This window comes from Pleurodeles waltl, chromosome 1_2 (genome assembly GCF_031143425.1).
Source record: "Pleurodeles waltl isolate 20211129_DDA chromosome 1_2, aPleWal1.hap1.20221129, whole genome shotgun sequence".
Classification (NCBI taxonomy): Eukaryota; Metazoa; Chordata; class Amphibia; order Caudata; family Salamandridae; genus Pleurodeles; species Pleurodeles waltl.
In genome coordinates this window covers 1,152,733,466-1,152,758,024 of record NC_090437.1, presented here as the reverse complement: position 1 = coordinate 1,152,758,024, position 24,559 = coordinate 1,152,733,466, and positions in this window count along the sequence as shown.

Below are 24,559 nucleotides of genomic sequence, written 5' to 3'. Positions count from 1 at the left end.
TCATTCAAGACCAATAGAAGTGGGCAACAAGCCTTGCAAAGGTCTTGTCTTGCCCCATATGTCCTGCTAGGGGTATAGCTTGAGCCAAATCCAGTAGGAAGGTTCTGTAACACTAGAGGATCACCAGCACACAGGCTGCCCTAGGGACAGGTACCTTAGGCTCTCTATAAAGGAGGTCATTCTCCCAATTGATAAGGTGATTCCCAGAGGTGTCACCTGTTGCCTGGGCCTCCACCTGCCACTTTAAGCCCTAAAGAGTGGGGCACTCTTTCTGTGCCTTGCAGAAGTCCTCCCTGGCTGGCCCACCCTCAACTTGCCAACCAGCTAACTCAAGTAGGTCACTGACAATGGCACACTCCTCCCCAGTTAGTTTGAGAGCATTCTCCTCAGGTGCCCCAGTTAACCTTGACTGTGGGAACTCCAGGGGATGGTTTCCCACATCCCTCGCCCCTCTCTTTCTTTGTAGTTGTCTGGGCTATTTTTCCAGGCTCCAGATGCCCATGACTTCCTTCATCAGCAGCCATGGACCATGTTGTTATACAGACCCAGTCAGGCAATCCCAACATCTCCAAGTGTGACCTGAGTTCTACCTCCCTCCAGATATTGTGCTCCAGCTTGTTGCCGAACAGACACTTCACAGGCATGGAGGGCTCACAGCTACCTTCAGAGAACCTGAGACCCCCCCCTACTCAAAGGGAACCAGAGCCTCCGGTAAATGGCTATCATGATTGTCATGGCTATGACTTGGTGGAATGTGTTAGAGAGGACCTGCTCTGAGGGCACCAGCTGACACTTCACAGTAGTCATGCTGGCTCCTGTGTCCCTAAGAGCAGTCATTGCCCATTGATGGTGATCCAGTGCCTGCACTTAGAAGTATTGACAGGAATATGGGCTTTTGGCACCATCTTCTTATCCCCGAGGGAAACTAGGGTTACCTCTGTCTACTTCCCATAGCTAACTGGGTCTACCTCCTCCCTGAATGCTGCACTCCCCAACCCAGGTATCTGGCCACCGGGGCGGGGTGGTGAGGGGGAAGCTGTACTCTCTTGGGACAGACGGAGTTGCCCTTGGAGTGCCCATACTTGTAGCACTGGGGTACTAGCCTCCCTGCCTGCTTGCCAAAAAGCCCTTTCTTTTTAGACTCAGACTGGGTACCACTCCTCCCTTGGGAATTATGTTGGGGGCCTTTACAGAACTCCTTATTTTACATTTTCTCCCACTCTTTCTACTGGTGGGAGCCCTGACATGTTTAAAAGGCTACTTAAGTGGGCAGCACAATCAGTGCTGTAGGCCCACTAGTAGCATTTAATTTACAGGACCTAGGCATTTCTAGTGCACTTTACTAGTAACTTATAAGTAAATTAAATATGTCGACTGGGGATAAGTCAATATTACCATGTTCAGGGGAGAGATCACAAGTACTGGTTAGCAGTGGTAAAGTGCACAGAATCCTAATATCAGGAGGAGGAAGGCAAAACATTGGGGGGAAGACCACCCCAAGGCTGACAGGTTTGACAACAGCTAATTGTATAAAACACATTTCCCAACACACAGTTGTCACCTGTGTTGTTTTGCCTTCAATTTTTAAATAATACAATACAAACAACAACTACATATGAAAATTATAAAAAAAGAAAATAGAGGATATCTGGGTATAGGTTTTGGTATAGGTTATAGGTTTAATGTCATACAAACCAGTTTTATTTAGTTGTGAGTAACGGTGCTGATGGCCACAGTCAATAAAAAGAGTACATTTTTTAGTGGTCAGCTGATATTTAATTCTCTGTCGTTTCAGTGCTCTCCTAATTTTCTTGATAGTGTCCATTTCAATTTCCTACGCATGGAATCAAATTGTCAAGGTCTTCATCAGGAAACTGGATCCTCATACCTAACTCATCCTAATACGTGAATTAAAAGGTGAACAATTAATAGTGGATTTATATAAAAACTTCCCTAGTGTAGAAAGGATGGACTCTTGGTTCAGGTGTATGATTATTTATTGGTAGTCCAAGTTGGAACAATCTGTGGACATATGAATTTACAGAAACACATTACTTGAGTACACTACATGGAGTGCAAGCCACCTTGAATGCCTTCTTACCTCAATGGCAGATTCCTAGTGAATTTGTAATATGAAGGAATGAATTGGAATCAAGGGGGACAGGATTACTAATTGTCGAGCTTAAGCAAGTGAAATAATTCATGTATTACCCATAGGGCATACTCATTACAACCAGTGGTGTTCCAGATTCACCTTCAATTACAAACGGTGGTGTCTCTGGGCTCCTAACTTCATAGGACAGTACCAAGACTCAATTTTGCAGAATTTTAGTTTTCACAGCTTGCACAGGCTGCGTCCCAAAGAGGCATGAACCCAGCACAGTATACTGGATCGGTGTGCATTGGGTGAAAAGGGGCGTAGCACAGACCACTGACACTCTAATATGTGTGAAAAAGGCCACTTTATTAAAACATGTGGATACCGCCTTACAAAACTAAAACACTATAACATTTTGTCACCTACTTTTCCTAAACCCCACCCCTGAAGACCCACTCCCCACAGAACGTTACCCACAACTATCTATGTCATGACCTACTGCACTGCGATTGTAACACTTTAACTTCCCCTCCCATTTAGCAGTGAATCCCTTAAAGTCTTATAAACTGAACTTCATATGACGTAACATTTAATTTCCTGCCTCGTTCGATATGAGCTTGTTCACACCTTTCCTCTCAGCCTGTTTCGCTTATAGCAACAATAACCTTAACTAAAGCCCTGCAAACTTGTGAGTCAACTGCCACCAGAAATAGGCACTAGCTTGAATTTCCCTGTCCACCCTCCCCCACCCCACTCCACTGCATCATAATGTTAGTCTGAATGTTCCACTCGACCTGTTCCTTTGCCCCTGCAAAAATGTCTCATTTCCCTATTGACCTTTCTCCTCGCTTTGTCTATTGGTGTCGGCTTGCTAGCCTCTCTCCAACTCCTCCTAGGAATCAAGTCGGTCCAAGCTACAAAACACTCTGACCACTGTGCTTTTATCTTCCTGGGGTCCTTCTTCATGGCACACAGTAACGGCAGACCCTTCTCTACAACCATATAATTTTCACTGAAATGGATTAACAAAAGGTCAGGACAAACCTTTCCTTTCCACAACTTATTCAACGTTGGAAAGAGTTCTTTCCCCCGCATACCCCCTTTATCCCGCCAGGCCACCACAAGTGTGTTGGAATCAAACACTAGATTATGCCCCCAAGCACTCCTCCAATCTTCCTGGTGGGTCACTTCACAAACAAAATGTTGATCCAAACCAAAATGAAAGCCATTAGGCTCAGAACCAAACCTTAAAATAAATAAAATAGTCAGAGGACATATGAAAAACTACATGCTCAACAACTCTCCCTCGCCGTTCCTGACATACCAGTGGAAACAATCGGAAGATCATCTACCCAGTTCCATGATTTTCTCCCTGGATCAACCTCTCCTCCCTGCCTCTCTAGCTGCCGATAAGAAGAGAGTGTGTGCCATACTCCATAGCCACTAATCCCAACCCACCTAGAACGTTCCTCAGAATTGCCAACAACTGAAAGGCTGTAACTAAAGTGCCTTGTGCATTCTTGAAAAGTGATCCTGTAGGAGCCAGTTTTTGCCCCCAAAGATTCTTACCCCATGTTACCGAGCAGAATTCTTTCAATGGGCAGGCTGGTAGCAAGACTGTCATTCCCCTTGACCTCTGGCCAGCTTCAAACTATTCAGGCAAATTCCTACACCTGTTGGTTGAAAACCTACGTCCGCTCATAGCAGCCCCCTACTAACCTTCCCTCACAACAATTCAAACACCCTGAAAGCTCAAAAAAACATCCATGTCGTCAGTGTAGTGAACAAAGTATTTTCCTGTGCGGATGAACAAATGGCTGGCAAAATACCAATAACCTTGTAAAAGACCTTCAATGCCCTGCACAACCTTTCTCCCGAGCCGAACATTCCAAGAGCCTCTTGCCAGTTTCCCTGCCAGTGGCGCATATTGCCAAACTGTCTCTTGCCCATGAAAGTGACATATGCTAATTTTCCCGTAATTGTGACCAGAGAAAGCTCTTTTTCCCATCAACCACAGACAAACTGCACCACATCTTCAGCTCTTTTCCACTCCTTCCCTTTCCTATAAGCCCCTTTACCCAGAAATTCCTCCCATGCCTGAGAATCCGCCTTATGTGTGGACAAAGCAAGAGAACCTACCATCAACTGGAACAGCCTCTGTCTCCTGCTGTCCATAATTCCGGTCCCATATTCATCTTGACACTGTCCGCCTCCATGGCCATTCCATGGAACCTCTCCCACTGTGAAAAAGACAAAGCATCTGTAATTTAATTGTCCATAACTGCCACATATCTTGCATTAAACAGAATATCATGCAGAAAGCACGCTAGCAGCAATATCTGCAGCAACTTCAACATCTGTATGTCTTTCATGACTATTGACCACCTGCATCACTGCCGTATTGTCCACATGAAAAGGAACCTTCCTGTGTTCCAACAAATGGCACCATCGAGTGACCACTACCACCAAAGGAAATAACTTGAGGAAGGCAACAGTGTGTCCCTCATGCTTCCAAATGTCTGGCCATTCCTCCATGCACCACCGTCCCTGCTACTGCAAACAAAACCCTCTACCCCCTGTCGTTCCAAATAGAAATGCACATCCTACGAAAACTCCTGTGGTGCACACATTGTGATGCTATTAAACAAATCCAAAAAGAAATGCCACATGTGCTTGACCGGCAATGAAAGCCCTGACAGTGCAAACCTGAGTCTTCTACAAAAGTACAACCCACTGATACCACCCTACATGCAAAGTTAAGATGCCCCAAAAGTACCTTAACCTCCCTGACCGTGACCTTAGGTTTTACCAGCACTGTGTCCAAAAGCAACTGCATCCCCAATTTTTTGTCCGGTGGCAAGTGAGCCGTCATTACCTCAAAATCCAGCTCAATTCCCAAGAACGAAAAAGTTGTCTCTGGTCCTTCCATTTTTTCAGGTGCCAAAGGGACACCACCATCCTCAATGAGCTCCTGAAAACGTATTAGCCAACCTTGGCAGTCCACATAGCCAGAGTACCTGGCTATGAAGAAGAAATCATCCAAGTAGTGGGTCACCCTCTCATGCCCAGTCCATTATGTAAACAACAATTGCAAGAAGGAGCTAAATCGCTCAAACAGAACACATGAGATCAAACATCACATTGGGAGGGCTCTGTCCACACACCACTGCCCTCCAAATTAAATACCCAGTAACTGAAAGCCAATTTATTGTCACATTCTGTCGCTTGTGCACCTACTCCTGCCTGTTCCACCAGAGCCATCACTATAGGCACTGATGAATATGAGTCTGAAGACAGCTCCTCATCAATTAAGTCATTCACCAATTCCGGCCAAGACAAGTGGTGGATCAATCAGAACTGACCCCATTCTTTCTGGGGAGCCACCACTAGTGGGGACACAATCAAATTCTCGTTAGGCTATTAATCAAAGGAGCCAACCATCAGACCTTCCTGTACCTCTTTCAGCACTTTTTCCCATGCAACCTGTGGGTATGCCTTGACTGACTTCAGATTTTCTTCCTAGCGCCGCACTCTAGGACCCCTGTACCTAAAACAAAATCCCAAATGAAACCCCTGCTGCAGGATCGCCGTATCCTCCCTAATTGGGTAGGACTGCAGCCAAAATGTTAGCCTGTCCAGGTTAGGTGGCACACAAGCTTTTCCCCCCAGGTCCCTGTGCCCCCGTCCTCCCCTGTAATTTCCAGGAGTGGTGTGAGGCCCCCGATCCTCCTGAAGTTGCTGCCAATGACTAGAGGTTCCCCCGGTATGACCATCCTGCACTCCTCTGGCGTTACCATAGCAAGGCACTAGTGCATGCTTCACCTGAGCACTTTGAACATTTGTGTCTAAACGTACAGAATTCTCTGGTGCACATTCCTTTATTTAAGTCCCACAGGCACCAAGTTTTCCTTTCTGGCTTTTAGCTGCAGCACCCACCACTCCCCAGGTGGGGTGGGCCTGAAAGGGCAGGTAGACTAAAGGCAAACCACTTGATGTAAAATCTGTCCTCCCATATTTTGCTGGGTCTATTGTATGCTGCCATAGGTCAGCATCTATTTCCCTTCATTTTGCATTTGAATCCAGTGCCATCCAGGCATGAAATTCATCATCATACTGTGCCCAGGCATTGCACCCAAATGAGATTTGCACCTTACGTCCATACATTTGAAAAGGCCCACATTCTGCTCAGGGTACACTGACAGAATGCACAAGTGTAAATTAAAAGCCCGCCGTCCAGTTCTTTTTGATCATTGGCAACCGTGGGCATTTCTTCAATTCGTACTCTTCTTCCTTGGATCCCTCCTGGGCCCTCAATTCTCTATGTAACAACTTAAAGATTTCCATGTATTCCCTTTTCCAAATTCTTTCCTTGATAGATAGCATCAGATGTGCCCCAATGGTTTGGTCACCACCATGAAGAGGAGTTTCTTTATTATCAACTCTTTGCTCTCCTTGCCTTCTGCCCCATCTGTCTTGGCATTCTCCTTATCTGTACCCGTGCTATTGACACTCATGATCTTGACCTACTCACCTGACTGTATCCCCATGAATGCTCCTGCAGAAGTCTCACCCTCTGAGCAATCTACCACTTTCTTTTTTCCAGCCACCGCTTGTGTTTTGTGTGGCCCCTTCTCCTCTGTCCCCATCCCTGTGTCACTCACTTATTTGCCCTTCTGCAAACTCACTTCATCTTGCCTCCGCCCGCACCCAGTGTCCACTCCTGCAGTCACCATCACTGGGGCTGCCTTTGCGGCCCTGCTACTCTTACCTGGCATTAAGGTTGGTGCCTGCTCCGAAGCATGCCACCTTGCCAGTGAAAGCTGCTGTTCTTGCAACTGGATGCCGAGGGATCTTGCCAGAGCATCGTGCATTGCCTGAAAAACACACTTGGAACACTGATTAGCCTGTTTCTCCCACCGGCCCCACCTATGCCACTCATGCCCCGCAGCCCTTACCCTAAACCACCCAGACCTCTCCTTGTCCTTGGGGCCATTCCAGCACTTGTGAGCGGCCCCATATATCTATCTGGCCCTTGTTATTGCATGCATATCTCCCATGGACCAAAGGTTGCAAAGGTTTACAACCGCTAAGTCAGGGGTGGGCACGATCACACACAGTATGACAGTAGGCGGGAACGGATCGCCATACACCATTGGTTGCTGGGATGATGAAATCATATTTTCCATTTCTATCTCACAGACACTTGCATACATTATGTCTTACAAACAGGAGAAGCTGGACTCCTGGACATAGTTCTGCTGCTATAGTAGGTTTCAGGAGTTCTTCCCCAGGCACACCCAGCTAGAACTTCTGAAAGCAGAGTGATTAACCTGAGTGAAAGTGCACTGCAACGCTACTCCCAACACTGAACATCAGGGCAGGCAGTATAAACACTACTCTGGGCTGTGACCCAGCCGTTTTGAGAGTAGCATCACAACCATTACTCCATTGGCCACCATTCCACCCTTAACCACCAGCTGTGGCGTCCTTTATTAGGCAGGCTCAGAACCAACAGGATGCGGGATGGCATGGGCAGACCTGGAATAATCATCATGACCACCTGCTGCCCACTATGGTACGTGCTATGCTCTCCATGCTAGGATGCATGGCCCTCCTCATCCTAAAACTCACAGGCGCAGCTTGCGGGAGGAAAAAGAGGGGATGGCGTGTGGCGGGGGGTAGGGAATATTTAATAATAAAAAAAATAAAACATACCTTTTTGCTGCGTCATGCCACTCCATCCGCACCATCTTGCAGTGCAGGCACAGGCTCCCAGCCTGCCCTGCAGCCATTCCTGACGCTGCTCAAAGCAGCGTCAGGATTGGCTGGGAACACCCTGACTGGGAGCTCCCAGGCAGACTGGGAAACTGTGCCTGCTCTCTCTAGCCCGGTGCGCATGTGTGTTAGGCTGGCCAAACATACATGTGCACTGAGGGGGAGTGCTGTACACTCCCACTCTGTCCCTGTCATGCCTGAGGTGCCCCCCTTTTTATAGAAAAAATATAATAAACAGACTTTATTATGTTTTTACTATAAAAGTTTTGCAGCTGCTGCTGGCGGGGGAGGGTGACGCTCCTCCCCATTGTGGAGGAGCCGCCCCTGAAAACTCAGCCACCATCTGTGACACTCGCGGCTCTTACCACGGTCCACCTGGTGGAAAGGATGCCCTTCTATGGGGGCAAAGAGTGCTCACTTTCCGTACAACCGCTGTACCAATTACATGGTCTATGAAGAGGCAAAACTTACATGAATGACAGTTACAATACCTAGTAGCTGTAATGTGGACTACCTCTAAATGTTATGCCATTTTTATCAAGCAATGGCAGAGGGGGGGCGAGCTATTGCGTCTCTCTTATGGTCATGTATTTTCGGCGTACACCATAGCATATGGTTAAAGCTGTGTCTAGGCACACCTACAAAGTTCCTAAACTCGCTCATTACCCGCTAACAAACAATCTGGCTGACCTGGATATCTAATCTACAAAAACAAACACAGCTTTAAGGATTTCTGTGAACTACCTAAAATCAAATCTAGCAGTAATGCAGATACATTGTCTATGCATCTATATACTCACTTTAGGTCTGACATTGTGTAGTATACCAAATAATGACCCGTGTGAAGTGAAATTGCTTGTTTTGTGATTGGTTAATATGCCGGTGTCATGGTTTGGCATTAGTTGTGTGCTTCTTCACAATATCTCTTTAATGGAAAAGGCTATTTTGTGCGATTGGGTGTTTGTGCTTTATGTTTTCAGGGTTACCATCTCAAAGGTAGAAATGTGGTTGCCTGGCCGTCTATATTTTCGAGTGACCAGCGATCTGATTTTTGAGACGCCTGTCCTGATGATAAAATTACCCAACCTCCTACATTAGTCACGCTGTCCTATTTTGAAGATTTTGTTCACAAGATCTATTGTTTAGGAAGGAAAAATAAACAGAACTAATGTGCTGGGTATACAAAGCGCAGTGAAAAGAAAGAGAGAGTTTTACAATTCACGATTGTAAAGTAGGCTTTATGTACTGTACATCGAAACCAAACTCAATCGTTCCCAAAAGAAGATGTTTGCTTTTAACATTGAAGCTTGTGGTTTAGAAACGCAGGCATAAAACGCACAAGCATCCAAAACTCTCCTGGGCTAAAGATGCAAGACCGTCTACAAGTGTCACGCACACGTGGATGTCCGTGTGCTTGCTGTTTTGCATCACCACGTGTTTCATTGTATATCACCCCGCACCCCTACAATTCACACTGCCTGAATAATACATCATCCAGTGTTACTCTGAGGCTGAATAATACATCATCCAGTGTTACTCTGAGGCTGAACAGTACATCATCCAGTGTTACTCTGAGACTGAACACCACATCATCCAGGGTTACTCTGACACTGAACACCACATCATCCAGGGTTACTCTGAGACTGAACACCACATCATCCAGGGTTACTCTGAGACTGAACACCACATCATCCAGGGTTACTCTGTGGCACAACTCTCAGTTCATACCTCATACCCAGACTCTAGTTCTGCCTGGGTCCCAAGCTCCCATGAGGCATCCCACCAGGGCTCCCTTGAGTACCTACTGCAGTGCTCCTGTGAGGCTCATAGCTTAGTGCATCCCTGAGGCACATCCTCTTGTGCTCCCGTTCATTGTGCACATCACCCCATGCACCTTACTGCCCGTTATCCTGGCTCCACTGACACAATTCACTCTCTGCTAATTACCGGTGTTTGTGGATGCCTGGCTGTTGCTTTGGCTGGGTGCTTATGCCTCTTGGAATTTGTGAACACGGGTGTTTCTAGGTGTATTGATCTGTGTGCTAGTATGTTGCATCCATACACTTTACAAAAACATCACAAATACATAAACTATTTATTGCATGCTCACATAACAACGCACCTCAACACTCCTTCACAATTTTACGTTCACAGGCTAAAATGTAAAACCACAATACGGGCTCAGGTATCAACATGGAATTAATGCATTATGCTGTAAATGAACCGCCCTTCGTACTTCAAGAGAGGTGGTCCGGAAGTGAGCTTTTTGGGGCAACCTGACTGAAATAAGTAATAAAACTGAACGAAAAAGTACAATAATTGCGGTGATGTTTGATTAGCAGAGCCTGGAACCAACTTTGTTCAGTCTTGTTTGATTTCGATACTGCGTGTGCTGGGTGAGGGGGCGGTCATGGTGGAATGCATACAATGAACACACTGGCTATCTATACAAACCTTGTTCAGACTGCTAGCCTCTTCCTGAAGCAATTGATATATGTGGGGACCTATTGTTGGCGAAATGAACTAGGGTACGAAGGTCAAGTGACCTGAATGAAATGGAAAGGCATGTTGATATAGGGCTTGCTCCATACGATGAACAGACACAGTGAGCTGTTTTGTTAACTATTACAAGACGGACAGCTGAATGCACAGAATAGGTTTCCATTTCCATCAGAGACTTTGAAATGTTCCTCTTTAAAATGTTGTTTCCCTTTTACCTCTCCAATGGTTAATGTGAATCACTGCTTCCATTCCCGCTGTATGTGCCTCACAGGTTGCCCTTGAATGTGCCTGGGAACCTCTGTAGCCAAGGTCACTATTCATTCAGACGAGAGAAAGACACTCAGATGGCCCATAATATACAAAGTCACATATGTGCTCCCTAAAGGACGTCGGCATATTATTTCATGTGTGTGTGAGACACAGTCCTAAATCACACCTCTTGCACACAAACTCAGGAGTTAAACTTAGAGTAATATATTACCATTGCTTTGTACCACCTGGTGTTGGGCGGCGTACACCACTAGTGGGGAGATGCTCTTGGTAGTAGCACTGGTGAGACTGGCAGAGGGAGGGCATTGGCATTGGCATTGAGCGCGAGCTATATAAATTATTTTTACCTTTTGCAGTAGCAGGATTGTGATTTCAATTGAGATTAATGACAGTGAAGCGAGGGGAATAACTACACAATGTATTTTTCTACTCATAGGCAGTTTTCTACGGTGCTATTGATGAGTTTTGCTGGTAACCAGCGGGACGTAATGGGCTGCTGGCGATGGTGGATTCAGATGACTGCTAAGGAGTGACCAGTAAAAGGGAGCGGGAAGTACACTACTTGGTATAAAAACACCATTTCACCCAGATGCAGTAGGATAAATGCAATACAAGAATACAGTCACTTTAATTTACTCAAAATTCGAAGAGACTTTGGGCCAGATGTATCACAGGATTTTACCCATTCTGTGCCTATGGGAAAAAGCTTTCGTACATATGGCCCTTTGTCACGTGTTTGCACAGCCATCTGAGCATCTGTTCCTCACTTTTTGTCTCTCGTCAGCAGAGAGTACCATGCTGGTTTGGGGGTGCTGCTCACTGTCTCTCTGGTTAAGGAACACCCCAGAAAGCAGATGCACCCACACAGACTCAATTATTAGCCTAATAAACTGCAAGAAGGAGCTCCGTCATAGGGCTAGGCTAACAAAGTGCTTTGTATAACGGTACCAGTTCTCAAAGATACATGGTAAATGCAGTACATGCATTCAACCACTTTAATTTACTCACAAGTTGAAGGGCGTTTGCCTCGTGTTGCACAGTCAGTTCCTTTGTCTCTGGTCATGTGTTTTTAGAGATTTGCCCGTCATCAGCAGAGAGTAACATGTTGGTTTGGGGGTGCTTTAAATGCTGCTCATTGTCTCTAATTGTCCAGAGCGCAGGTGCATTCCATAATTTTGTCAGCCTAATAATTCCAAGAAGATTATACCAGCATTGGCTCCACCCGCTGATGGTGAACACGTCCTTACTTCTAAGTTACTAAAAACCTCACAAATTGCATTTACCAGACTGAAATCGAGAATTGTTTCTGAGATGCCAGCAGTGTGCTTTGCCCACCCTGCATCACTAATAGAAATTTTTCAAAGATGCCTCCACCAGGGTAGTCATCACGAAACACATATCCATGTAAAACTCATTTTCAATCACATTACATATTATAGCAGAACAATCTTGCTACTGGTTAACTCATAGAACAAATTCTTAAATAAAGACAAAAATCATCTGTCTAGAATCTTTCAAAAAAGCTCCACTGAATCTAGTACCAACACATAGGGGAAAAACGTGTTTTTTAATGTTTTGGAAGCTGCATGGACATATCATGGTGAATCATTTCTATAATCATACTTTTAGGAAAATAAAGAGTGATAATTAAAAAAAGTGATCCCCAAGTGAGAAAAGAGACACTACACCATAAAGCAATAAGGAAATCGCTTATAGTTCTGTGATCTTTGGTGTATCTCACAAAGACATCCTCTTATTAAGTTATAAAGTATGCTTGTCAATACATTGATAATTCAAAACATAATCAAAGAGGTCTTGTCTGATTAACGGGTCAATGGCGTTTTAACCCTCATGGTGGATACTGATATCTCATCAGGACAAGAAATGACCTGGGGAATGGTGAAATGTTGGAATTATTATAGCCTCAGCTGGATGTCCAATATTGGTACCACTGCCTGACGCAGAATGGTGCTTTTGTCACCTTAATATAACAGCTGGGTAGTAAACAAACCTGCTATCCCTGTGCTCAACAATGGTATTCTTACAGGCACACCACTTTTAGCAGTGGCAAGAATGACTATGACAGATGAGAAAGCAGACCAAATGATACATTTAATTATTCACTCTCCTCTTGCTCCTGGTGGGTATATAGATGTACTGTAACAGGGAGCTATCAGGCCTTATAATAGAAAAGTAGGACTCTCCATGTCAGTGATCTTACAATAATATTATTTTATATATATATATATATATATATAGTTAGAAATGGGGTCTTTGGTTGGCAGTCAGGTTACCCCCTGTCCAAGCAAGGACCCTCACTCTAGTCAGGGTAAAGGAGAATCACACTAAGTTACCCCCACCCCCACCCCCTTGGTAGCTTGGCATGAGCAGGTAGGCTTAACTTCAGAGACAAAGTGTAAAGTATTTGTACCAACACACCCAGTAACTCAGTAAATACACTACAAAATGACACAACACAGGTGTAGAAAATATCCAATATTTATCTAAACAAAACAAAACCAAAATAACAAACATCCGACATACACAAGTCAAGTTATGAGTTTTTAAAGATTAACCTAAAAATGAGTGCTTAGAAACACAAAATGCTTCCATGAGGTGTTAACCCGGCATTGTGACGAAGTCGTTCCCAACAATCTCACGTCAACGGCGCCAGGCACGTAGTCACGCAGACCGCCACACACAGTACCTTGGTAAAGTGTGAAAACAAGCCTGTGCGCGAAGTTGGGGATAGCGGCGTCGCTGGATATGAGGTGGCTTCAGTTCACGTGCTGTGGGGCGAAGGAGCTGAGGCGCCACGAAGAGGCATCAGGTCCTTGCTGTGGAGCGGTGGAGGTGAGGTGGCGTCGGTGCGAAGCGTTGAATCCGTGCACCTCGGGTGGAGTTAATACCTGGCGATCACAACGTGGTGCGGCGACTTCCACGGAGTCGCGGACTTCGGCGGGGCTGCAGCGGTGTCGAGCCTGCAAGGATCATCGCACTCCAGCCAGGACCACTGAGTCGGGTGCAGGCAGTGTCATGGGATTCGGCAGCGGAGGCGGTCCGGAGTCGTCCAAAGTCTGTTTTCTTGGATTTTCACCAGCTTCTCCTTTCAAGGGCCCAGGGACTGTATAGGGCACCACTTGTCAGGGCAGGAGTCTCTGCAGAGAGTCCAGGTGCTAGTAGAGGAAGTCTTTGATCGCCCTGAGACTTCAGAACAGTGGGCAAGCTCAGTCCAAGCCCTTGGTGATTCTTCACAAGCAGGAATATACCACAAAGCCCAGTATTTGTCCCCTTTCACATGCAGAGGCAGCAAGTGCGGGATAGCCCATCATGCACAGTCACAGGCAGGGGCAGCATTTCTCCTCAGCTCTTCCCCTTGGCAGAGGTTTCTCTTGATTCCAGAAGTGATCTGAGTTTCAGGGGTTTGGGGGCTCTTCTTATACCCCTTTCTGCCCATGAAGTAGGCCTACTTCAAAGGAAAGTCTCTCTTGTTTGTAAGATCCTGCCTTACCCAGGGCAGGCCCCAGACACACATCAGGAGGCCGGAGACTGCATTGTGTGAGGGCAGGCACAGCCCTTTCAGGTGTAAGTGACCACTCTTCCCCTCCCCTCCCCTCTAGCACAGATAGCACAATCAAGATATGCATTTTGCATCTGGATATGCAGGCTATACCCCAGCTTCCTTTGTGTCACTGTCTAGAGGGAGGTGCAAACAGCCCAACTGTCAAGCTGACCCAGACAGGGAATCCACAAACAGGTAGAGTCACAGAATGGTTTAAGCAAGAAAATGTCTACTTTTTAAAAGTGGCATTTTCAAACAAACAATTTAAAAACTACCTTCACTAAAAGATGCATTTTTAAATTATGATCTCAGAGACTCTAATCTCCATATTTCTATCTGCTCCTTAAGGGAATTTGCACTTTAATATTATTTAAAGGCAGCCCCATGTTAACCTATGAGAGAGATAGGCCTTGCAACAATGAAAACTGAATTTGGCAGTATTTCACTGTTAGGACATGTAAAACACATAAGTACATGTCCCACCTTCACAATACACTGCACCCTGCCCATTGGGCTACCTAGGGCCTAACATAGGGGGCCTTACATGTATAAAAAGGGAAGTTTTAGGCCTTCCAAGTGGGTACACTTGCCAAGTCGAATTGGCAGTTTAAAACTGCACTCACAGACACTGCAGTGGCAGGTCTGAGCCACGTTTACAAGGCTACTAATGTGGGTGGCACAACCAGTGCTGCAGGCCCACTAGTAACATTTGATTTACCGACACGGAGCACCTCTAGTGCACTGTACTAGGGACTTACTAGTTAATCAAATATGCCAATCATGAAAAGCCAATTACACATACATTTCACATAGGAACACTTGTACTTTAGCGCTGGATAGCAGTGGTGAAGTGCCCAGAGTAACAACAAACAGCAAACAGAGTCCAGCATACATCAACAACCTGGGAAACAGAGGCAAAAGTTAGGGGAGACCATGCCAAGGATGCCAAGTCTGACATATATATGCATGTCAATATATCTATATATATATATATATATATATATATATATATATATATATATATATATATATTTTTTTTTTCACTAAAGAAACAAAGGTTGCAGAGACGTTATAGTTAGGAAATAGAACATATATTATATATATTATATATATATATGACAACCAACAGTGTGGCATCAGCACTAGCAGTAAAAAAAAATGGTGGTGGTAATTTAAAAAGTAACTAGCATCAAAGGAACAGACCACTTCAAGCTTTCTGGTAACTAAGAAATACTATAATGATACTGCTGTGCTAAAGAGCAGTGTATTGTGATTTTGCTACCATACAATTTCAGATAGAAGCTGGTTTTGCTTTTGTACTATTTTAGACCAGCTTAGACGATATGATATATTTTATATGTGTGAGACCTGCCATTCTTGGCATGGTTATTGCCCTAACGTGTTGCCTCCAACCCTCTTGTTTTTTTTTTTTAATTTCTTTTTTCTGGCTTTAAGATTCTGCATACTTTACCACTGCTATACAGTGCTAAAGTGCTTGTGCTGTCTCCTTAAAACATGGTAAGGTTGATGTAAGGAAGTGCCTCTTTTGACATGGCCACCCCCCACATTTTGCCTGGTTTCTGGTGTTTTTTTGACTAAAAGTGCACTGGGTGTCAGCTAACGAGGTCCCCAGTGCCCGATCTCTTTCCCCAAAACTGCACAATCGTTTTCCCCAATTGCCTAAACCTTTAACACCCTCTGTAAGTCCCTGGTAAATGGTACCCCTGGTACCTAGGGCCTATGGTACAAAAGACGGTGCCTAAGGGCTGAAGCATGAATTGTGTCATCCTAGGAGACCCCTTATCAAGCACATGATAAGCTGCCATTGCAGGCTGTGTCTCTTGGTGCAAAAAAAGTGAAAAAGAACAGCAGGTATGCCATTTCACCTAACACTGCATGTCTTATATGTAAGTCACACCTCTAGCAGGCCTTAAAGCTCTAAGGCAATGTCAATTCAGAGACAGAGTGAGTGACTAGAAAAGCCACTTTAGATGCATGTACTGGACACTGGTCAATATGAGTTCCCCAGCTACATGATGGCTTCACTGAAGATAGGGATGGTCTGTATCAAATGTCTCACATCAGTGAGCCCACACTGATGCCAGTGTTGGATTCACCAATACACATACCCAGAGGGTGCCTTAGAGGTGCCCCCTGAAAATCTACCAACTACTAGTGTGTTACCTGACTGGTTCTGACCAGGTCAGCCACCCTAGCCACATTTCTGACCCCACACGTGAGAGCCAGCGCTGTCTGCGGCCAGAGACAAAGGCCTGCACTGGGCGGGATGTTAGAACCTCCAGCAGGCAGGATGGAAATTCCAGGGCGGAGAGCTTCAAAGGCCTAGCCACCTTTCCAATGAAATTCTGGTCTTTGCAAATGGCAGAGATGATCAAACCTACTGTCCTGACCCCACTTTTAGTGGCAGAACAGGTTGGAAAATTAGGCAGCTTAGGAGGCGTGCCCACTTCATCCCAGTCCCACCCCTAAGGTAGACGAGCTATAGTGGACACCAGTTTTTAAATTATTCCATCTTGATTTGGAAGGAATTAGGCCACCAGGGTCATGATTATTCCAACTTCCAAATGGAACTGGTCATTTAAAGGATGTTATCACCCTGAAGGTGGGCAACCCTTTGGCTGCCACCTGGCACACCCTGTAGTGCTCCTAAATTGAGTATTTAGATGGCACCCCTGAATGCTAAAACTCAGATCTTGATAACCTAAGAAGACCAAGGACAAAGAAGAGTTGCACCCACAGAATATGGGGAAAAGAAGCAGCTGACCTGGTACCAACCCCGCAGGCCTGCTTGCAACCCTCGACGGACTCTGCACCAAAAGATGGCTCGTCCTGCAGCTGAGCCTCCAGAAACTCAGGAGGGCTTTCTGCCTTTGAAAAAAGCCTCATGATTCCCATGAGCAATGGACCTGCTCCCCAACCAACTCCAAAGAAAGGACTATGCAGTCCAGGAACCACAAAGACCGACACCTAAAGTCACCACTTCATCCGCCATCCACAGCCTGCGGTGAAGCAGACCACTGGTGCCAAGAAGGTCCCTCAGCTGTCCAGAGTCTGAATCCATTGTGGTTTCATCCCTCCTCGACTCCGCAAAGTCGCCTGCAGCCTCTGCACACAGGCCCCCTCTCTCCCAGCCTTTGAGGTGGGAGAAACCAACACCTAATGCAACCACTGCACACGTCGCCGCCAGCCCGAGTAGAAGTAGACCCCTGATGTCAACAACATCCCCCAGCTCCCTGAGCTTGTGTCCACTGTTGTTTCACTCCTCCTGGACTCCACAATGATGCCTGCAACCTCAGACCACAGCACTCCTCAACCACGAGTGCTCCTGGACAAGGAATCCTAATGTCAATTGAAACCCCTGCAACCATCACCTCTGTGCCCTTGTGAAGAGGATCAAAGGTGTACCTACGTCCCCGAGAATCCCGCATTTGCAACCTACCTGTTGGTTGTCCCCGACTGCCCCCCCTAGCCAGAGCCAGCAGCCCAAATCAATGGAGACCAATCCACATTCAAATACATCGGGCACCCGACGCGTACTACACCTCTGCATCCGGCCGCCCTAGGGGCTGCCCAAAGTGACCTGTTGGTGTGATCCTGACCTTTGCCCAGTATTCACCCTAAGTCTACAAGATTGGTCCCATGAGTCATCATAGGGTGCTTGTTTGCTGAATATGTTTCATCCCATAGGCTAAAATTGAGGAACTCTGAAACTGTACTGTGCCGATTTTTGCATGTGAAAAGTATTTTTGTTTAAAAACACTTACCTTATAAATAAGTTGTTAGGTTCAAAATATATACCCCTTTGCAGCCTGTGTGTGTTGTTTTAAACTGCCATTTCGACCTGGCAAAATAAACCTTTTGCCAGGCCCAAACCTTCCTTTTTGATACTTTTAAGTATCAAGCAGCATACAGGGCAGGGTGCAATGTATTTACAAAGTAGGACATAAACGTTTAAGTTATATATGTGCTGGTAGTGAAAGACTCCTAAATCAGTTTTTCACTATTGCAAGGCCTACCTCTCTTATAGGACAACATTCGGGTTATCTTATTACATTTAATAAGCTGTCATTTCCAAATTGAAGCAGGTAACTAATTCATGTTTTATGTCATTGGAATTGCCTTGTAATAATTCTAACTTCTGGTGAAGTAGAATTTTAAAATACAATTTTGAACATGTCACTTTTAGAAAGTTGCCATTTTCCTACATTAGAAATGTGGTGCCTGCAGCCTGTCTCTGTGTTACATGACTGTGTGTAGTTGATAGCTGGGCTTTGTGTATTCATCCTAGACAGCCATCACTGGCAGGATGGGAGGGAGAAGTTGCGCAAAGCTCCACTTACAATTAAGTAGGCTATGCCCTCTCTCTACACAAAGTGCTGCCTCCCCCCTGAAGTTAGTCTGGAACAGGAAAGGGAGGGCACCTGTTCACTTAACAGGAATACCTCTAGAAGGTTCTACCCTCTTCAAGGGCATACAATTAAATAAGCTATGCCCTGTCTCTACACAAAGTGCTGCCTACCCCCTGAGGTTAGTCTGGAGCAGGAAAGGCAGGGCACCTCACTTCACAGGAATACCTCTAGAAGGTTCTCACCTCTTAAAGGGCACAATTGGATATAAATACTTTACCTCATACAACAAGTCTTCAGTATACTTCTGGACCTGTAGATACTCTGACAGGATAAAGGGCTGCTGTTTGCTGAAAAGACTGCCACTCTGCTGGACTGCTGCCCTCTTACCTGGGTGAGATTAACTGGACCATCATCTGTTGAACCCAGGACCCAAAAGTGATTCCAAGGGCTTATTGGCTGGCCTCTTAACTTGAGCCTCAGGAAAGAAAGGTTCCAACAACCTTGAACACAGCACCTGGATTCTGCAATCTGTAAGCCTACCATGCCAAGTAGTGCCACCCCAGTCCTGAACCTTAAAAGTGGACCTAAGGTGCTGTACTGGCCTCTGTGGGCCTGGCAGAACTGGCACATCTCTTCTTCTGCACGGCGCAACCCTGAGCAGAAGTGATGCACTGCAGCCGGTGAGCGTATCAGACCTGTTGCAAAGACCCGCCTCACATCGCAGTCCATCGCCTCACTGGAACAGCTGCTGCATGATGCATCTTTGGTGCAGGTCCTCGCATCCCTCATCAACAGCAGACTCGAGGACATCAAACTCCACATCGAGTTCTTGCAGCTTCTCAAACCAATGCATCACCCCCACTGCGCAATGCATTCTCGATGCCGGGTTTTGCATCGCATGCCCTTATTGACGGTATCCTCAACAACAATGCTGGACATCACATCGCAGCCTCGCAGCATCGCGGAACCAACACATTGCTTTGGCTGCACAATGCATCTTTGAGGCAGACCCTCACAATGCTCAGCAAAACAGAATTTAAGGTACTTTGTTTACCGGGCCTTAGTGGGTACCTGTAGCGGTGTCGCTGTAGACAGGTCACGCACTATCTCAGTTAGCCTGAACTTGTGATGGTTTGACCACAGTTTTGTGCTATTTTTACTGAAATCTTTAAAATTGCATAACTCCAGTTCTATTAATTGGATTTTGGTAATTTTGGTCTTGTTTTACTTATTAAATATACTTATATTATTCTACTGGTGTGAGATCCTTTTTGTGTGATGTTTTTCACTGTATTGCTATTGGGAGTGTTGCATGGGTACTTTACACATTGCCTCTAAGTTAAGCCTCACTGCTCTGTTCCAAGGTACTGGAGGGCTGAGGACAGGTTATATTACGGTTGGCTTATGTGTCACTCTCACAAGGATTGTGGCTGCTGTTTGACCATGGCTCACACCCCAGTCAATGAGTAACCCAATTTCTTACAATATGATATAATAGCATAGAGCACACGGTTACCACAGAAGGGGTAGGCTTGGGCTAGCCTGAGCGTAGCATGGCTGTCGTTGAATCATTTACAGAGAGATGGAAAACAGATACGTTTTTAGGAGACTCTGAAACTTGATGAGACACTTTTCTGCCTTGAGGTTTAGGGAGACAGCATTCCAGGCATTTGCAGTGTTTGCAGCAAAGGAATGATCTCCCATGTGATGTTTCCTGAATGTTGACATTGGGACAATGTGGAGGGTGTTGGAACAGAATACCCTGTTTGGATTGTAGGTATAAAAGAGAGAGACCATATAGTTGTTAGACAGAAGACCACAGAGAGCTTTGTGACAGGCACACAGAGGTTGGAATAGACTTTGGCCCTCATTCTAACCCTGGCGGTGTAACACCGCCAGGGCAGAGGGCAGAGGAAGCACCGCCAACAGGCTGGCGGTGCTTCCTGGGCCATTCTGACCGCGGCGGTAACGCCGCGGTCAGAAAAGGGGAACCGGCGGTTTCCCGCCGGTTTTCCCCTGGCCCAGGGAATCCTCAAGCAGCGCCGCCATGGGGATTCCAACCCCCTTACCGCCAGCCTGTTTCTGGCGGTTTTCACCGCCAGGAATAGGCTGGCGGTAACAGGTGTCATGGGGCCCCTGGGGGCCCCTGCACTGCCCATGCCACAGGCATGGGCAGTGCAGGGGCCCCCTAACAGGGCCCCACCATGATTTTCACTGTCTGCTGAGCAGACAGTGAAAATCGCGACGGGTGCCACTGCACCCGTCGCACCCCTGCAACTCCGCCGGCTCCATTCGGAGCCGGCATCCTCGTTGCAGGGGCATTTCCGCTGGGCCGGCGGGCGCTCTTTTGGAGAGCGCCCGCCAGCCCAGCGGAAATGTAAGAATGGGCGCCGCGGGCGGTCATTTGTCGGCGGGACTTTGGCGGGCGGCCGAGGCCGCCCGCCAAAGTCTGAATGAGGCCCTTTGTTTCTTAATCGGCAACCAATGAAGGTGGATTGAGTGGAAATATGGTAACATCTGCTGAGGCCTAAGACCAACCTAGTTTATGGCATAGTGGACCAGCTGTAGTCTATTAGTCAAGAAGGAACCTACAGAGTTACAATAGACGAATTTAGAAGTTATAAGAGCCTTAACCAAAGTTTTCCTGTAGGAATTACACAAGTAATGTATAATCTTTCGGATGATCATCAATGTTAGAAAACAAGTCACATTAATTTTAATAATGAAGACTTCAAAAGACAGTAAATAATCAAACTGATCCCCAGCTAATGCACCTACAACCAAGGGGGGCACAGAGAGACAAAAGGGGTCATTTCAACATTGGCGGTAAAAGCCGCTTACCGCCGTGCAGAAGACCGCCAACACACCGCCGTGGCCGCGGAATTCCGCCACGGTCATTATGACCTACAGCTCGGAATCCGCCAAAATCCAGACACCCACAAAAGTCCGCCACACCAAAGGTCAGTGATAAACTGGCAATAACAAAACCGACACCGTCACGCCAACAGGAATATGCCCACACTATCACGACCCACGAATCCAGGCGGTGGTCTTTCAACTGCGGTATTCCATTGGCAGAACACACCGCCGCACTCAAAATACACACACATTTACAAAACACATCCACATTGGACAAATTGAAATACACACACCTGATACACATACACACACCACTCCCACACATCCAATACAATATAAAACACACACCCACATCACCCACAAACCCTTACGACCACAATTGCGACAGAAGGCCAGAGAGAGAGACCACCATCTACAAACTAGCATTCACAGGCACTCAACACCATCACTCACACAACATCCACGCAAAAAACACCTCTAAATATCACCCCACACATCACAACACACACCACCCCACACATCACCCACACCACCCCATGGCACTGCAAAGACACCCCAGGTTCTCTGAGGAGGAGCTCAGGGTCATGGTGGAGGAAATCATCTGGGTAGAACCACAGCTATTCGGTTCACAGGTGCAGCACACCACCATAGCTAGGAAGATGGAGCTATGATGCAGAATCGTGGAAAGGGTCAATGCAGTGGGACAGCATCCAAGAACACGGGATGACATCAGGAAGAGGTGGAATGACCTACGGGGGAAGGTGCGTTCCGTGGTCTCAAGACACCACATCGCGGTACAGAGGACTGGCGGTGGACCCCCACCTCCTCCCCCACAACTAACAACATGGGAGGAGCAGGTCTTGGCTATACTGCATCCTGAGGGCCTCGCAGGAGTGGCTGGAGGAATAGACTCTGGTAAGTCAAATCTTAACTATTACATCCCCCACCCACCTGCATCCTATCACATACCCCCACCCTCGCCCGCACCCCCCATCACTCCAACTCCTCACGTATGTCCCAATATCACAAACCACCCATCCCAACACCAAGCCCTGCATGCAACAACAAAGCATGGACACCCATCACCAATGCATGGCCACTGCACATACCCACACACCCCCCTAAACCATTATCACACAAGGTCCTACACAGGAATGCAAGCAATGGGGTACACGGTCACCCACCCATTGCACACCATGGCACACACAGATGCAATAATCATGCCTTTACACCCCTGCAGGACCCCTATCCAACGTCACCGGACAGGAGGGTCCAGATATGTCCACTCCACCCACAGAAGAGGCCCACAGTGATGACAGCAGCTCTGTCCAACTGGATCTAGATGACCTGCCCGGCCCATCTGGGACCTCAGGAAAGTCGGTTCCCCTCACACTGGCACAGGCCACTACAGAGCTTGCCCCCTCTGGAAACACCAGCACAGCACCCACCTAGCGGGCCCATACCTCTGTCCCCAGGACACATCAACCAGCAGTGTGTCCACCACTACAGGGAACCCAGGCTAAGCCACCACCCCAACAACACCAGGGACCTGCGGGAAGTGGTAGTGGGCACACGGTTCAGGGGACAGAGGTACAGGAACACAGGGGAACTGGGAGGGCTGCTGTGCGACAGGGGGAGGACAGGCCAAGGGAACCCACTCTCCACGAGGCCCTCTCCAACATCATGGGAGCCTACCACCTTTCCCAGGTGACGATGGCAATGGTACTGGCCAAGTTTCAGGAGACCCAGCGGCTGCAGGAGGCACAGTATTTGGGCTTCAGGGAGGAACTCAAATCCATCAACTCCACCCTGGGCACCATTGTAGGGGTGCTGAAGGAACTCTTCAACACCAGGAGGGACACTGTGGCACAACAAGGGGCCCCTGACACTAGCCTGGACGATGAACTGGCCACCACCTTCGCCAGCGCTAGTGGACAGGAGGCACTGCCACAGGACCACCACACCAGCACCCCACCCCCTGCAGAAGGAGAACCACCCTGCAAACGGTCCCTGTGATCCAGGACAAAGACAGAGAACAATGCCAAGACCTCGCCAAGAAATTAGACCACCCTGATTGTCATCCTTCTGTCCCACTTTGTCACCCTGTCCATACTGAAACTGCCCCAGCTCCACTTCCTATGCCCCTTTGGACAATGCACCTGTGAGACTAATAGACTGGACTCTGCCATGGACATTCCTCCACCATCACCCCTGACCATTTTACAACCCCCTCCACTATTGAGCACTTAAATAAACACCCTTAAATTAAAAAACAATGTGGAGTCAGTCTGTGCTTTCGAAAATGTGTATTTGCAATAACAGTGGCAAAATGCTATATCAAATGTAATGTCAACATACCTATGTCACACAGCACTAGTCCATGCGGAAACAAAGCGGATGTCACACAGTGGGACCCACATCTGTGAAAAAGTAAGGGAAAGTGAGAACTCAGTGACCATACACTGGGTGAAAATGTTAGACAGATGAGAGGTAGTAGAATTAAATCAGATGTAGCAGGCTGTGTTGTCTTCTTACCTGTGTCTCACTGGAAGTATTGCAGGATCACCGAGTTCCTGTTGTCGATGTCCTCTTCTGCTTCCTCCTCATCACTGCCCAAAGGCTCCACAGCTGCCACAACACCTCCATCTGGACCATCCTCCTGCAGAAAAGGCACCTGTCGTCGCAAAGCCAAGTTGTGAAGCATACAGCAGGCCACGGTGATCTGGCACACCTTCTTTGGTGAGTAGAATAGGGAACCACCTGTCATATGGAGGCACCGGAACCTGGCCTTCAGGAGGCCGAAGGTCCTCTCTATAACCCTCCTAGTTCACCCATGAGCCTCATTGTAGCGTTCCTCTGCCCTTGTCCTGGGATTCCTCACTGGGGTCAGTAGCCATGACAGGTTGGGGTAGCCAGAGTCACCTGCAAATGTCGAGGGACAACTGTTAGACACACACTAACCCTTAGGGACAACCCTAGACCCAGACACCTATTCACACTGTATTTGGTCCATGTTCTCACCTAATAGCCACACACAGTGCCTCTGGAGTTGCCCCATCACATAAGGGATGCTGCTATTTCTCAAAATATAAGCGTCATGCACAGAGCCTGGGAATTTGGCGT